The following is a 17,247-nucleotide window of genomic DNA, read 5'->3' on the forward strand; positions in this document are numbered from 1 at the left end:
GCTCACAAACTAGGTCCATCATGAACTCAGTCCTATTAAAAAAGGCAGCCATGGCACCAGAGCTAGACGTTCTACACAGAGGGACAGGGAACATTTTAGGTTTTCATTAAAAAATGTTTTTATGAAGCAAAGAGGTTCTGTGTGGAGACAGCAATCACCAGCAGTCATCCATGTAATGTCAGCCCTCCAGTGAATTTGAGTTTCCAAAAGAAACAAAACCACCTTTTCCTTGTTTTTCAGTGCATTTTGTCTTATTTCAAGAAACATCTTTGACATTTAGTACAAGCTTCAGTAAAGGGGAAGAGCTGTCTACTCTTTAAAGAGACTTTTAAAGACTGAAGCAACACTGAGATGAGAATAATTTTATTTACATCACTAGGTTTTCCTTGAGCTAACAATCCTGCCAAAGCTTGCTCTGGTCATGGCACAAACATTGAACTATAGCATATCAGCTAGAGACTGTTGCCTGTACTGTCATTTTTTGGGATTCCTGTACCACTCCTTATACATCAGGGTATAGATGGGCACACTACCCACTCAGAGGTGAAGTGTTACCTAATCTATATAAGCTTCCTAAAATTTACACTAGAAGACTTAAATCCAAAAAACCAACAAGACCACAGTCTGTTGTCCCCTGAAGGTATGTGTCACACTGCCAGACATGATTAGAATGTGATAAGAAAAGAATTTAAAAAACACTAAAGATCATGTACAGGAAGCAGCTTCAGGCTTATGCCTTATCAATCCAATCTACTTCTAGCTTTGTAAACATATCTATACTTTTAATTGCAAAACATATTTGTTAAGAAACTTTAGCCATTATAAGAAAAAAACCCAACTGTTTAAGAAGTAGGGGCCAGTTCCATTCCCCCCTTGTTCTGAAGGTCTCTTGTCTATTTGTCAGCCACACTTGTTTCTGGGCAGAATTATTTCTATTTGTTATTCACACTTTTTTGGTGTAAAATATAGGCAACTTCGATTCTAGAAGTCAGTTTATTGAGCAGGTTGCTCAAGACCAAGATGATCACAGGCATCACACACTTTATCATTATACACTGAATCCTGAAGCGCTTCAACTGCTGCTGATGTTCAAAGCACTGGTATTTTAGATGAAATTGTGTTTTTATTACTTCCTCACATTTGAGAGAGTGGTTTTTTTTTTTTTTTTTTAAATAACCCTTATAATTCAGGTGAATCTGAAGCCATGCATCATCTGATGAAAACTGAATGTCAATGGAATAATTTGGGGTTTTGTTTCCTCAGTACTGCAGCACTGAGCTCTTTCTATATGGCACTTTTGATGCCTCATGATTGCATGGTAAAACTAGCACCCGAGCTTTCACTCAGAGAGAGCTTAAGAGACCTCCTGTTTTCTAGAATTGCATAGGATTCGACCATTTTTACTTTTCAGCTGGGGGTGGTTTATTTTTACTTACTTACCCTTTGCCACTGGCTAATAAGCACTTCCCACACTGTGCTCACTTGTACATATTCCACACCAGTAAGGCCTGCGATTCAGAAACATGCTTCCGAGAGTCTCTCATTCCATGTTAAGTTTCAATCCATTTTAACACCTTTAAGATGCTCAGCACCAGAGGTCTAACTCTGTCACCCAATGGCCAAGCTACATACCAGGTAATTTACATTTCATAGTAGCTCTTGCTTCCACATCCCTGTGTTGTGCTTTTGCCCAGTCAAGAGGCAAATGGCAGTGTACTCTGTTCAAACCCAGAACAGGATGACAGCAATAAATGAAACCTTACAGGAGGCCCACAAATTGCTTCATTTTTACCAATATGAGAGAGTGGAACTGCGTGTTCCCATCAGCAGCTTATTCCTGTAACAAACCGAGAAGCAGGTGTGAACAATAGAGACTACTAGAGATGTACAATTAAAACCTGATGGTTTTGTGCAATTATAGCTACTTAGGACAGATGAGACATCCGTAACACCACTTAGAAATAGCTGCATTGAGTCTGCATATAAATTTAATACATCAGCAACAAATACCTGTGTGGAAAGGACATGGAAGAGAAAGGCAAAAGGAGGATAGGATTCCTCAAGGGCATTAAACTGTTGCCACACACAAATACTCTGTTAAACACTGATCAAGGGTTTGTGTGCCATGTGGGAGAATGTTAATTGTTTACAGGTACTCGGGGCTGGAGAACTTGGATGAATACCAGGAAACAGCACTGAGAAAGTCCATTGTACAATTAAGAAGGGAGAGGAACCGCTGAAGGAGGCACTTTCATTTAAGCCTATCCTGCTAGTTCCTAACCTAATTATTTACCACTGAGGGTTTCCTTTCCCAAGATTGAATTCAAAGAACAAAAAAAACCCCCTGAAAGGATGTTTTCTTTCTCTTGTGGGAAGACGGGTACAAGAGGAGACAGGTCTTGTTTAGTGTAGCACTATCCAGTATTTGCAGAAGATAAAAAAAGCCTTCTGGGCTATTTGAGAATGGCTTCAATGCCTGCCATTCAGGTGATTCATTTTAGCACCGCTGTCTCACAGCCCCATCACAAAGCCTATAAAGCTAGTAACACTTTTCACATTAACAGGATAATGCTCACAAGGATTTAGCTAAAAACTCTCAAACCATATGCCTAAAATTCTGAGAAAACCACAGTTTTATTTTTAAACATTATTTTGGTCAAGTTGGCTAGATGCCCGAGCTCTGCAGTGCCAGCAACTTCTCCCCATTTCTTGTCTGCATGAGATTTCCTGAGTACTTAATATTTTGCCCGAGTGCAATTCTTCTGCAGTTAGACTAGTTCAATCCAGGGGAAGGAGTTCACCATACACACAGCTCAGGGTTCAGTGCTTGACGGCTCTGATCCACAGAGCTGGCTGCAGGCTGCACGGGCTGTCACCCTTTTTCTTGTTTGTCCTTTATTTGATGGTCACCTGCACCCATGGAAAGAGACAGACATTGTATTGGAAGGCACAACCCACCTGAGTCTCAGCAGCCTCTTGAGGTGCCCCTTCTCCTTCCAAGGCCATTTGAGGGAACCTGTGGCAGCCGCTACCTGCATGCCAAGCAGGATTACACTACAGGCCTGAATTTAGCACCTGCCCATCCTTCCTTCAAAAGGAAGGCCAACAGTTACTGACCCCGAATTGCTACCTCTGCCTCATGGTTATTAACAAAACACACTTCTCCGGCGGTCTCAGGCAGGCCTATCTCACTCTCACACCTTCAGGACAGGCTCACGACAGCGCAAAAGCTCCCCAGGAATGAGAGCGATAAAGAAGCGTTCCTTTAGCTATTCAGCAGAGCCCATTTCTTCCTCCCTCTGCTGTCTCCATGCCTGGTTAAACTAGTTTGGGCAGCTTACCAGGGGCCTAGAGAAAGAATCAAAGCACATGGTTTTCCTCTGTTGTCTCCTCCATTTGTGAAGCAGCTGTTGTTAGGCTTCTGCCTCCAATTACGCACTGGGACCACTTATACCCTCATGGAGCCTCCACTGCACAACAGGCAAAACATGTCCTGCCAGAGGGTCTTCTGGGGATTGAAAGCCTGGTGAGGAAAAGCTCACCCTCTGGGCGCGGAGCACCACAGCCTGCCAGGGTCCTTCTGTACCCGTCCAGACAGCTGGGGCAACCTGAGGCTGAAGGCTTCCTTTCACTTCATGTTCTCCAGCTCCACCCACAAAGTCACAGAATGGTTTGGGATGGAAGGGACATTGAAGATTATGTAGTTCCAGCCCTCCTGCCATGGGCAGGGACACCTTCCACCAGACCAGGTTGCTCCAAGCCCCCAACCAACCTGACCTTGAACAGTGCCAGGGATAGGTAAGTCATGTTCATCTTCTCCCAAGAGAAAAAAATAAAGCAAGATGTCACCCCAAGAGATATGCATCTAAACATATCTTTGAGCTGAGCATAAGGGCTGGGGCCTCCAAGCTCGTTCCCTTTTCCTTTGGGTTTCAGTATGATTTTGGACAGGGGAAAAATCAATACAGAGAAAAGAAGTAGAGGAATGGTAAAAATAGTGACTCCTGTGCTTTTTGCATTGGCGGGTTGCCGTCAGTCTTTCAAATCCATTTATTATTTCACTCTGCATTATCACAGCTCGAGGGAAGCTAAAAGGCACACGTCTTATTTTGCTCTCGGTGCCACAGCAAACAAGCCTTACACGAGCCCTGAACTTCAGTCCCAGATACAGTCCGGCGGAAGCGCCTCGAGTGCCACAGAGAGCACTGCAAAGCGCGCCCGACCCCCTTTCCTCGCGTCCAGCGCTACTCCCGCACCAGCTCCCGCAGCAGCGCCCTTGCCCCCGCGGCGCCCGCCGGGGCCGCTCCGGCCCCACAGCTCCGGGCAGAGCCGCGGCGCAGGCCCCGCGGGAGCTCGCTCAGAGCCAGCCCACGGGCGCCACCTTGCGGGACGGGGCCGCCGGTGCCCTGAGCCGTGAGGCGGCGCGGTGCCGCCGCTCCCCCGCTGAGGTGGCCGGGCAGACGAGCTCGCTCTCACGCACCGACCTGCCGTTCGTTCGGCTCTAAATTAAACCGCCGCCACAAGTCACACCAGCTCCGTGGCTGCAGCTCCACCACACCTCTCCCAGGTGAGGAGACGCGAGTCTTTCCACTAGGACTATGAAGCCCCTATTAGAAATTCTAGTAGCCGAAGCCCTAACACTATGGGCTACGGGTTTTCCGTACCCCACAAGTCGATCAAGCCCACCTTCTGCCCTCTTGGAGCCTGTGCGCGGTGTTTACCTGACTAGACCTGGCTGCTGCCCTCCCCGTCACACGTCCCAGCCCGCCCCTGGAGCCACCCACAGCAAGGGAGCCCAGGCAGGCACTATGACACCAGTCTGGTTTTCTTTGCAAAACCACAAAAGCAACTAGAGCTCAGGCCCCATATCTCACTATTTAAGTGAAAATGCCCAGGACTGTCATTAATCCTGCATAATTTTCATCCATGCAGTTTCAAGGTGACTGTTCTCAAGCATTTCTCCTGCAGACAGCTCGCACAGCACTGACTTGAGATCCACCTGCACCTTCCCAGGCAGGTATGCTCTGCCCTCCACGCTGGTAACGCACCTTCCAGCGCAGACTCAGCTTCAGAAACGCTTCAGTTTGAGATGTGGATCACAGACTTCCCTATAGAAGTGTCCTCAGTGTGCATCCATTGTGTTACAGGTGCAGTGTGCGCATGCAAGCTCATGTCTTCTGACATGCTTTAAGGCCCAAAGTCATAGCTGTACCAAGCCATGTGTGTACTGTGGTCAGAAATTTAGGGATAACTGTTTTGCAGTGTGTCCTCCTGATACTTCTTTTTATTCCATAAAGTATCATAGAACAAACTAATTTGTAGGTGAGGGCTGGAACTATTCCACTGGAAAGAAAACTGAGGCTAGCAGAGAGCTGTTACACATCAACATTACAAAACTGTCTTTAAATAGTAATTTTGGAAGGATGTCAAGAGATGTATCTTTACTATGTACCCTTCAACAGTGTATGAGTTTTTAATCATTTTTACCTTCCTTAGACAGGATGCAAAGCCAGATAAAAACTTACTGGCATTAATGCCTGCTGGCATTAGTTAAAACATTTATTCCCCCTTCCCCTCTTGTCCTTAACACATGCATATTCTTAAGAGAATTTTAATCACTTTCTTACAGTGTACACCATGACATGGACCTGTAACTAACAGAAGCCTTACTCAGGAGTAATCTGTTCACACCCCTGATCCCAAACATTTTTGCTTACTGACACAGAAGACACGGGTGCCAAGCATCTACCAGAGGCCTCTTGTCAGAAAGCATCTGAGTGAGAAAAAGCTATATATAGTGACCTGTAGTCACTATATAGTGATCTATTCAGTAGTCACAGTTTTTAGGGTACCTACATACAAATCAAGACTGCAAGCAAATGGCTATGGAATTATTTATTAGAAGGACTGCTTTCTAAAATTTCCCTTGGGTTTATTGCTGCTTCCAAAACAATTTGTGTCTTGCAGAGGCGTTGCACCATCAGCTCTTTATTTTGTGGTGAGAACTCCTCAAAACTATCTGTAAACATGTACAAGCTCTAGATCTCCAAAAAACATGTCCATTTCCTGAGGTCAAGTCTTAACGTCACCAGTATCACAAGAGGCAGAAAGCTGAAGTTTCTTCAGAACCTTTAGTCACCAACCTCATTATACAATATTGTCTTTGACTAGTTATCAACCACCAACTAATCAAGAGCCAGAAGCATGCTCTTCTATTCCTGTATCTTTTTCAATGGAAGCTGCTTTGTCCATGAAACTGATAAGGTATTTTACATTGCTTGGCAAAGACTTCAGTCTTTCTTCAAGCTTGCTGTATACACCAGTTTGCATTAGAGACTAATTTTCCCAAATGCTCATACTCTAGCCACAGCACCGTTTCGTTTCTCTTGTACCTAAAGATGACTTTTGCATGCCAGGCATCATGCTCTGAAAATACTACCAAAAGTAGTTTCTTTTCCAGATATATAGTGCAGCCTCCACAATAATTACTCTCAGAAGAGCTTAAGAATTCTCCAAAACATGGTATGACAGAATGAGCCTCATACCCATCAGGTTAAAACTGACAAAAGCCTGCCACCACGAAGACCGCCTGCACACTTCTGCATTCAGAAGGCTGCTAGTTCCCTACTACACAACAAAGATGGCTCTACCAGAACAAAGCTGAGAAGTGTCCAGCTGAGAAGAGCATATTTGACTGACTCGCATATGTATCCCTGTCATACACCCTTCTCTGCCCCCACCACTCCTCATATCAGTTACAGGCAAGCACAACTGCACATGATAACAGTTCACAGCAGCAGTGAACACCACACCTTGGTTTAGTCTCCGTTATCATGCTACCTCACTGTTGGACAACTATATTTCAAAAAAGCCATCGTTAAAGCTACAATCAACTCACTACGATAGATCAACTATCTAAACTGCTTGATTTTTCCCATGGTAAGTAACGCAAAACCCAGCGAGGGCAAAGCAGAACTCACTATTAGAATTAATAGATATAGTCAAAAGGTTTGAAGCCAGTTGTGCATCACCTCTGTGGCTGGGAAGCCACAGTGAAGATGGAGGTCTGGAACACTACAACCCTGTGCAGCACAGCAAACTTCTCTGGCATCTTCTGTCTCCGATACTTCTTCGATACATAAAGTTACTACATATTAGCAAGCAACCTCTTGGCTTTTTTGGTGGGGTGGAGGATTAAAGTTGAAGAGGAAAACTCAAGGACTGTACAGCAAAAGGGGCTAAACGCCACAGGTTTCTCACTCATCATAATAGAGTTAGAGATAAAAATTTAAGTAACATAGTAAGCCTACCACATTCTTCAAGCTTAAAGAGAGACTCCCTTGTGGACACCTGCGATTTGCTGCTCAAGCTGAGAACAGGAATTCAAATAAGCCAATAGATCTACTCCAAGTTAGAATACATTACAAGAGTCAACTATTTCATGTTATTTTTTAAAACTAAAGAAAGAAGCAGTCAAAGCAACGTTTCAGTTAGGTAGAGAATGCTGCATTAATTTCAAAAACTAAATAGTGGTAAAGTTGGAGCCTGTTGCACTGGTTAATGAATGAGGTGACTGTTTTCAAAGATATCGACACATGTACAGATCATAGCTAGCATGAAAAGTTTTTACAGCACTGCTGTATAATCTCATTCAGTTATTTGATTACTGATGGTAGTTAAGGACCATAATCCATTGCCAAAAAAATAAACAAGTGTGAGCAACCACCAAAACTTAGGCAATGGCAGAAATTGTGTGTGGATATTCCATGTTTACTGCCAAGTACCTCACTGTTCAGAGAAAATTTGAAGTTGAAATAAGTTGAGTATGTACAAGATGTAAGAATGGAGCCAAACACTTTACAAGCACAGGAAAAACATCAACCAACAAGAAAGTTTTGTATATGTAGAATTAGTATCTTGAACCCAGACAATGAGGAACAATATTCACAGATTAGAACTACTAAAGCAACAGAAAACCACAAATAAAGTTTAAGTTGTACAGATAGAGCCAATCCAGCCTTCTTTCCTGCAGAACTTGCACAGGAATACAGCTACACCCCAGACTTTGTCAGGTCTGACCCTAGCAAGGCAAGTACTTTACCATGCATATTGCTTATTAACTACCAAAATTGATGAAGTAGTATTGAGGTATTAAATCAAAGAAACATGCACCATGATTAGAGGTACTAGCTGTAATGTATTATATATGAAAATGAAAAATTATGTATGAAGAGAAACAAGCATAGCAACCGATATCTACAAACTAAAGTCACAGCGGCACACCGAACAATTTTAGGTTAACCAGACTCGCTTAAAAATAGAAACCAGAGGCTGGGCTCTTCTCTCACCCCATTTTACATGTCTTTACTTCCACTGATTTCATGTGGAGTTCTTCACAATTTATGCCATTGTGAGAGGAGAATCAAGCCTTGTGTGTTTGAAAGGAAACAGCAGACATGTTTCCCACCAGAGTGCTGGGGGAGATTTTAAAAAAAACACAAGTATATGAACTGTGAAACCGATAGAGTACACAAGCAAAGGCAGGCAAAGAGGCTCTAGCTGGGGGTGGTGGTGGGGAACTTGCAGCTTATCCAGGGACTTTTTTTTTTTTTTTTTTTTTTTTTTTTAAGACTTGGGATTGGTATTAAGAAGTCAGAAGCCCAGACATTAAACTGGCTTTACAATTTTAGAAATAAATATTGCATTTTCTTTCCAACAGCCGTAACTGATTTATATTTTCTTACAGCTATTCTATAAAATGAGTAGCAGGCCATTTTCTTTGCAAAGGACACAGCCTTTCCATTCCAAGAAACTGGGAAGCGGGAAGAGGTCTGAACTATTTGCATCACGAGAAATGGTGCGTAACCATTACTCACACCCAAGCTCAAACAGATGATTTCCAAAACCCTTCAGGATCATCTGGACAACTAATACTACAGTAGTTAGAAAGAGCAACACTTGTGACTGGAACTCAAGTCAGACAAAGTACTAGATGATTTATAGGTGACAAAACCACGTCACGGTTTGGACCTATGGCACAACAGAAGCTACAGCTTTATGGTCTGCTGGGTAGCAGCACATGGTTAGGAAGCTCCTCTTTCACCACACCGGTGAGCACTAACACAGCCATTGTATGGGTCTCTACTGATTTGAGCAGCTCACTTAAAACAAAAAGCAACAAAACCCCAAACCCACAATTGTTTTCAAATCATCTCTACACCCCTGCTCAAGCTGTGCCAGCACAACTAAGCAACAGTGAAAGGGAAATAGCTCAAGTATTTTACAGAGGGAATCAGACTTATTATCAGGTCTATACACCTTAGTGATGCAAGACTGAAGTAATTCATACTCATTGAGAGTCCAACACTGACAGAATATTACTGTAACTGCCTGTTTGGAAATACCTTCCCCCCCCCCGACTTTCATTCATGTGCACAACCAATGTCCCAGCTCACATACTGGTTTTTAAGTCTCCCCTTGCACTCCAGTAGGAAGACATGCAGCAGTTTTCTGTTAAAAGCAAGTCTAGAGTCTCTTCTCACACTTGCATTAAATATTGGCTGATTCAGTATGAGACAAAGCAGGAAGAAGACAAATGCACAGAATTGCACAAAGGAGGGTGACGTCTACCTGCAGAAAAAGATGTTACATAATTCAAGATATACCTGCTGATTTTCATGATACTTGTTCTTTCAAAGCATTAGTCTCCTTCCAGAGGCCATGGGAAGGTGGAAAGAACAAACACATATGCCCTTGAATATCCATCTTTGAGTGTTTTGGAGTTAGTATTTAGATGCTGAACACTGACTTGCACATCAAAGTAAAAACAAAAGAAGCCTTAAATGAACAGGAGCCTGGTATCACCTCAATTTCTAAAATATGGTCACCAATTATACCTTTGTGCTACTATACCACAGTCACAGTCCTCACTGTATCTACCTCTTTACAGCACCAGCTCCAGGCTAATAAGACATCAACTAATAGGTCATAAAGGTTTATAAACAGCTCCAGTACAACATGAGAGACAGGGAGACATTAAGAACCAGCCTACCAAAATTACAGTCTAAAATGCAGCAGATTCAGAACTAGACAATAAAGCTCTGAGTGTCAGAGGCGATTTCACAAAGAAATCTGAAAGGCAATACATCTGCAGCAATGAAACAGATGCCTGCTTGTCACTGTGGTCACTTCAGTTCAATCAAATACCTGCATTGCTCAAATTCAATGTATTAATGGCTACTCTTAAAAGCATAAGAGCTGTTCTTGCATGAAATCCATAGTTTTATGTAACTGGAAAAATCATATATTGAGAAAGAAATGGGCTATTAGCCTGGACCACTGAACTACAGCTTCACATCACCCAAAATCCCCTGCAAAGATTGCCCAAGCAGATTGTCTGTATGAAAGGTCAGGGGGTAAAGCTTGACACTTACTGGATTCACAAACAGCTAAATTAACCATCCACCTCATCAATGTACTCAGCAGCATCCACAGCTTTTTGGCAGCTTCAGCGCAACAGCAATACACAGGGCTTTCTCTTACAGTGCAGATGCTCTCTCCAGCCTCTCCCCCCTACATGGCTGCCTTTCCCAGAGCCTCCTAAGGGCAGGCCAATGCCCTGCAAAAGGGGACCTGCACTCTGGGATCTGGCTGCAGAGAAGAGCTGTCTTAACACAACTGCTTCCTTGCTTTTTAGACAGCTTACGTCTCTCCTGAATATCAGTGGTACCACCTAGTAGGTATCTGCTGAAATCCAAGCCTCGACTGAGCTGCTGAGAGGACAGAACAAAGCTGCAACCTAGACAACAACATCCTTACCAGGCTGGAAGTTGCATACTTTTCCTGGTACCTCAGTAGAGACGAGAGCCTAGTTTGCTTTTTACATGTTTGGCAGTACTCTAAGACACTCATTGGCTACTGGCCTGCCAAGCTGTTTAGGCTTACAAGTTCCTTTGCACTCGCTTTATACTATACTATTAATTTTCTTCAGTATAAACATATCCTCTGTGTATCTTATTCCCATATTCCATATGCTCAGTTCTAGGATGAATGAGAACTCAATATTTATCACACAGATCCACCATGCTTTGCAAACAAGACTGAAAAACCCTCTCACAATGAAGTTATCCATATGATCTTTCTGATGAGCAAAGCATGAGAAAACAGTTCAAAGCTCCCAGAGCCATATGTATACTTTTATAAAAGGCATCTGCAATTCACCAGCGAAGTTCTAAACCCAGCATAATTCATTTAGCAGTCTGTATATATAGATGCAAATACACTAGGTTCAGACATTTCTTCAATGCTTTCATGAAATTCATTTTAAAGTATATAAATATTCACACTTTGAGTAGTCATCTCAGCATGTGAAGCTTTTACTTTTCTACAAAAATATCAATTCCTGCGAAGAGACTGAAAAAATAAAAATATATTATTCCTACAGTATGCACACAAACACATGCAATTTCTTTACATAAATGCTTTTGAACTTCTGGGTGATTAACTTCAACACTTGATTACAAAAAGAGATCTTTAATAAAACATCTTCACTAATCATGCACTAATTTTTAACATGCTTGAAAACAAGTCAGCTTTTACTGCAGCTAGACAAGTTGATCCACACTTCAAAATGCAAGGTGGCTTTCAATTTGTGCCATGGTTATTGTGCTTTTGTGCTGCTACAGACATGGGCCGTGGGTGAGGGCAGTGTCCGACTAGGCCCTGCACTGGACAGGTTGAGCAAGATTGCCTCGGTGGAGCCTCTTGCCAAGGTAGCACCACCTCCTCCACAGGAGTACCCTGTTAATGAAGAGATTAGGGGAGGGTTAAACAGGTAAAGCCGAACAATTACAGCACTTGTCTCAGAGGTGGTTTGCATCGCTCCAATGAGGAGCATGGGAATGTGTGCTTTGAGGAGTGGTACAGCAGTACCTGTCTAGATATGCACAAGTTTCCATCTCAGACTTTTTAAGACTGGTGACAGAAGATGCATCCTCTTGTCCTGTAGGAGAGCTCCAAGAGTTCTACCACGCAGCGCGATCTGAAGCCTATGTTGCTATACTCATAACTGCATCTGTGTTCTTATTTTCTTTTCTAAAACACTAACACCATCAGAAATGAAGATGTTTGGACAATGAAGACTCCCTTTAAGAAAATTTAAGGGACTAACACCACCCTGCTTAATAAGATAATACATAAGTTTCATTATAAGGATCATGATATTGACATGCAGATTTTTAATCATGCTCATTGCAATTATATAAATCAGTGATCAAATCCACTGAGAAGTCAGTTTCTGTATACACCACATTAACACAAACATTAGACATGGATTTGGCATGTTGCCGTTCCAAAAGCCTAGTTCTGGAATCATGTCATATTAAGACTGAGGCTACCTGATGCAAGATTAGAAGGCAACAAGCTCAAAAAGGTGGTTACAAAAACATCACAGGAAACAAATCTTATTTAAAATAAAAGCAAAGCAATCATATTTCAATATCTGGATGGTAGTTGGAAATGCTTTTTTGGCATGCAGCTGCTCCACAAAGCCGATATTGTGTGTAACTGGAAACATTTCAAAAAACCAGAATTGTTACTGAAGTCAAAGACTAATTGCAAGCTGTGGGATCTGTGGTTAGATAAAAGAGGGGCAACTGAATAAAACCATTATAGATACAAACCTATCAGCACACTCCATAATACTCTTATCACTTTATTGCCAATTTGGTAGAACTAGAGAGCAAGGGAGTAAGGGGCTTGGAGAAAGAGGGACAAGAAGGAAAATGAAGGAGAGAAACACACAGCGCAGAACAGCAAGAGCTATCAGGTGCTATAAATCAACATCTCAAACACAAACCTTAGACAGGAATACATGACTTTGGTACAGAACATCTGAAATAACACAGTTCCAGCTTTTGTTGATGTGTAATCCACTGGAAATGAAAGGTCTGCCTGAGAGACTGCCTACCCCAGGTTTACCAGCTAGCAAAACACTCTGAGCTTGATAGGTTCAAAATTATCTGGAAAAGCAACTTACCAATCTTACAGTTCAATTTAAGAACTTTTAAGGAGTCAGCCTTCCAGGCAGAGTTCCAAGAAAAGGTAAACGAGCAAAAAAGCTCTCATTTACAGATATTTTAAAAATACTGAAAATGTTTGTATTGGCTCATACCTCTTGTATCTGAGCACTTCACTCATTTTCTACATTAAAAAAAACCACCCTCTTTGCACAAGAACATGCTTGAAAAGTACTGTCAGCGTGTGCTGAGAAGTCATTTGCTCATGTAGTTTTGCAGAAGAAGTATAATGTATTTAGCACGCAATACAAACAAGCAAAACACAGAGGAAGAGTTGCAGCAGACCACTTGTGACATTTCCTTCAGTAACTGGAAATACCCCTTGACAATGAACCAGCAGCCAAAGAGCTGTTTCTGTAAAAAACTTGTGATTTTGGCAAATTGTGGTCTGATAGTCAATCTGGGAATTTCTACCAGAAATGCCACGACTTTGTTGTGCTACTACTTGCAAAACATGTTTCTTCCCATCATTCTTCACCCATAAGGTGGGAGGGGGAAAAAGATGACCGATTGTTGTTGTATCCTTCCCAAGCTGCTTCTTCCCATCATACAACTCCTAATCCAAACAATTTAAGCACACAAGTAAAAGCTACTCATTTCTGTAAACATTTCCAGGAGCAGGACCCAAGCATGCATGGCTTACACCAAGGATATACTAATGACTAGAGCTAACCTCAAGTTTACCTCTGTTTAAACAGCCTAAGCAGAAAACAGTGCTGGCAAAACTGAAGCTTACGCCTTATATAAGGGGGTAAACTCAACATCGATACCAAGCCACTTGGTTATCATGCACCCATCTCCTAATCTAGTATTCTTAATGCAATATTACATCATACAACAATTTTCCCAGAAACACAAACAATGCCTTGTAATTATTAAAAATAAAAAAATTAAAAAAAAAAAAAAAAATTAAAAGTAATGTATCAAAACATGTTTTTATACCCCAAAAGCAGAGAACCCTTTACTTTAGGAAAAGGTAGTGGTGGAAAACAGAAACAAAACCCAGCTCATTTGTTTGTTTGTTTTAAATGGACTTCACCACTGCCCATACAATTAACTCTGGAATGCAGAAGACATAGCATCCAAGCAAACAGAAGCTTTACATTTAAGTGCAACTCTCAGTCCGCTCTGTTAGAAGCTGCATATGGCACACATTGACAATATATTATGCAAGATCCATATTACGGAGGGAAAGGATTTTTAGCCTGGGATACAGAGACTGCAGCACTAGAAAGGGTCAAAGCAACCTGCAAACACATCATACAAACCAAAGCCATTTAAATTACTCTGTAAAATGTAGACATTCATTAGCACAGGAAAGTTTCACAGCAAAACAATGACAAAGTAAAAGCCATCCGATTTTCATATGCTAATTAATTAAATATGCCAAATGCATTTAATCTCTTCTTATAACCATAGGGGGAGACAGACCAAACTCTTGAAGTTCTGAAAAGCCAGGTCATTAACGTGCCAAGTCATTCTTCAGATCTCTTCCTTACATACAAATTTACATTCCCAACTTACTGTATATGTAAGTAAAACCTGGCTTCCCGCCCCCTCAATTTCTCTCTCTTTGGAAGACACTTGCTATCTCCTTCTCCTGTATTATAAATATCTTCTTAAATGTTAGAAAGAACTCGCTTGCTAAAGAAAAAGGAAAAAACCCCACAGAAGCCATTTTGCCAAAAGCCCGAGTTAAACACCCCGGTCCCCCCAACACGTAGTTGAAAACGAGATTAATAACATTCTTGCACATATGCATGAAAATCCACACATAGTTTGTAGTCTTTAAGTTCAGATGACATTTCTAGCCATTTCTTGCCTTTCCAAACAAGAAAAGGATTCTGATGTTTACACAAGGTTCTTCTTGCTTAATAAATCTTAAATTGAAACAGATTTTTTTTTTTTTTAAACAATTACCTACTTCAGAGTTATCATACTACAGGATATTAGGAAAACCCAGACTCTCCTGTTGCTTTTACCCACATCTGACTCCAATCTTAATAGTTTAGCTATTAACCCTGTAAGGTCCCCGCACGCACACCTTGCCTAGTTGATGTTAAAATTTTTATATGACTGACCTGGGCTTACTCATTACAAAACCTTTTGTTATACAGAACGAGAGCAGCAATGTGGACCTTGGTTTACAGGACACAATTAACTCTGTTCTTGGCAGAACTGCACCAGCCCAGCTCATCCGGGGCTCTGCGGTGAGAAACGAAAGAATCTGTCACTGCAGACAGAGTAAGTGCTCTCCTCCTCCCCTCTCCCCTTCCTTTCCTTCCCAAGCCTGCTCTGACCAGTTGACACTTTGGGATAGAAACCTGGCCACCGTGATATGCCTGTGCTGTAAAGAAGTAACACAAATAGCGACAATTCCTCCTAGAAATATTAATAAGTAGAGCTAAAGGGGTGAAACCACATCCTGCTAGAAAATCTCAGCAGCCACTGAGTTTGCCTTGCAAAACATGCAGTTTAAAGACCTCAGTTACCAGCTAAACAACCAAACCAGGGGCCTTCTCCAGCCATTTACTTTTGCCACCTTTTAGGTTTTAGCATGTATGGAATATGCATTGTTAACCTCTAAATCCTCTGTATAAACATTTCTCAGAGAGCTTGTAAAACACCCCCCGCTGCGTTTCCTGGCTCTCCGGTGGATGGCATTTCGAAGCGCCGGTACCGGCGGGTGCTTTATTTTGCTTTCCCCGGCTCCCCCGCTGGGGTGCAATGACAGATCCCTGGCCAGGGCCAGACCCGGCCGCCCGCGGCTCGGACCACAGCGAAGGCGCCCAGGACCCGGCCCGGATGATAGATGGTGGCTGCTGGAGTTTGAAACCCCGCGGTGGGAATACATTCTCCGGGAGAAGGGGCTCAGGGAGTGCCCGCCGCCCTTCCAGAGCTCTCTTCGTTGAGGCAGGAAAAAGATAAACACACACTCGGGATGGGTCTGTGCAGCCTCCCAGCCGCTGTCGGGGGTGGGGGGCCGAGCGGTGCTCACCCCCCAGTAACACAACACGCTCGCAGCGCTGAGCCCGAAAGATGCCGCCGGGCCGGAGGACCGAGGTCGTCCCGTCCCACACCCTCCCGCCGGCTCGGCGCCCAGGCGCGGACACTTCGCTGGGGACAGGAGAGAAGGCGGAGGCTGCCAGGGAAAGGCCAGTTGTCACGCCACTGACAGGCAACAGCTGAGCTCCCGCATCTGGACCCTCGCTCAGACCGGCGGCCCCAGCCCGCCGCACCGAGCCGGCGCCGCGCCACCCGCCCTCCCCCGGCAGCCGCCGCGGGGCTCGGCGGAACCTCCCCGCCCCCGAGCCCGCAGCCCCCGTCCAACAACTCCGCGCAGGACGGCGCTGAGGAGTGCCGGCGCTGGGTAGACGGCCGCCCCGGCGATGCAACCGCGGTAGGGTTGCATCCTGCAGGGCGGGATGCCGCAGGAAGGGCTCCGCCACCGCCGCCAGCAGCACAGTCTCGGCTGCAGACGTCGCCCCACCAACCCCGCCGAGCGTCCCGCCGCGCCGCTGCGGGCTGCCCGTCAGCGCCCGCCGCCACTTACCCTCCCCGCAGCGCGACCGAACCACGGCGACGTACTCCCGGGCTGCCAGCGGCTGCAGGGTCCGTCACATCGACAGCCGCGGAGGCGGGTGCCCGGCTCTGCCCCGCGGAGTCAGCGCCGGCGGGACACGCGCATCTCGGGCAGCGCCGCGGAGGGCACGGTCAGCCCGGAGCGTCCTGAGCCACCTGCGCTGCGGTGCGCTGTGCCGCGCCGTACCACCCCGCCGCGAGTGACCGAGCCCGCGCCCGCTCCCCGCCCTAATGGGGCTCCACCGCCCCGCGGCCGGGACGGCGACATGCGCGTCCCGCCGCGCCCATTGGCTGCCGCCCGCCGCGCCCGCCAATCGCCGTGGGGCCGGGGCCGGCCGGCGGCCTGGAAAACCCGGCGGGGCGGGGCCCGTGCAGGCCGCGCCCATGTGCCGCAGGCGCGGGGCCGCGCGGTGCGGCGCGGAGCTGGCGGGGAGCCGCACAACTTGTGGAAACCCGATTTTCCCCCAGTGTGGGGCGGGCAGGGACGCCTCCGCTTCCCCCGCTCGGACGGAGCTCTGGGGGCAATCGCTGGCTCCTCGCCGCCGGAGCAGGAGAGGGGAAGTTAATTAAAAACTTGTCTTACTAATGT

General features: G+C 44.7%; 1 protein-coding gene across 2 annotated transcripts in view; it reads right to left on the minus strand.

Moving 5' to 3' along the window:
• PRICKLE1 (prickle planar cell polarity protein 1) overlaps positions 1-17,020 on the minus strand; it is a 65,214-nt gene extending 48,194 nt beyond the window's left edge. Inside the window, exon 1 of one of the 2 annotated variants that reach the window (XM_030480225.1) lies at positions 16,630-17,020. The gene's annotated coding sequence lies outside the window, so the exon portion shown is untranslated. Of the gene's footprint in view, positions 1-15,157; positions 15,249-16,629 lie in introns of those variants that run through there. The other variant, XM_030480227.1, reaches the window with a different exon arrangement.
• Positions 17,021-17,247: the final 227 nt, after the last annotated feature.

This window comes from Strigops habroptila, chromosome 3 (genome assembly GCF_004027225.2).
Source record: "Strigops habroptila isolate Jane chromosome 3, bStrHab1.2.pri, whole genome shotgun sequence".
Taxonomy (NCBI): domain Eukaryota; kingdom Metazoa; phylum Chordata; class Aves; order Psittaciformes; family Psittacidae; genus Strigops; species Strigops habroptila.